This window comes from Mastomys coucha, unplaced genomic scaffold (genome assembly GCF_008632895.1).
Source record: "Mastomys coucha isolate ucsf_1 unplaced genomic scaffold, UCSF_Mcou_1 pScaffold5, whole genome shotgun sequence".
NCBI classification, from domain to species: domain Eukaryota; kingdom Metazoa; phylum Chordata; class Mammalia; order Rodentia; family Muridae; genus Mastomys; species Mastomys coucha.
Window position 1 is genome coordinate 48,452,229 of NW_022196911.1, and position 368 is coordinate 48,452,596.

At 40.8% G+C, this 368-nt stretch overlaps 1 protein-coding gene across 1 annotated transcript in view; it reads left to right on the plus strand.

Moving 5' to 3' along the window:
- Nucleotides 1-368, plus strand: part of Gdf9 (growth differentiation factor 9) — a 35,571-nt gene that overhangs the window by 13,679 nt on the left and 21,524 nt on the right.

Consider the following 368-nt stretch of genomic DNA (forward strand, 5'->3'; position numbering starts at 1 on the left):
TTTTTTCTTCCGTTAAAAACACTTTTTTAGCTACCTGCACTAGTTTTCTTAACAACTTATCTTGCATCCCTTTTAACTTTCGTAGTCTTTCAACTCCACCAGAAATCTAGGAATGACTGAATAATAGAGAACATATGGGGAAGCTTAACCCAGCTTCTAGAAATATAATAGAGACTGCTGAACACCTGGACAGCCCTTACTTTAAAACGTTGGAGCATCAATCTTCAGCCTTCTGGCCCATGAATGTCTGACAGACAAGAAAAACAGGTAGGACTCGCCTACTCTGTCTTGGCAGATATCAGCTGTCCTAGACCTGTGTGTCCTTTTTGGACAGTGTTGTCTGTAGATGAAGAGGCAACTTTTGCCTA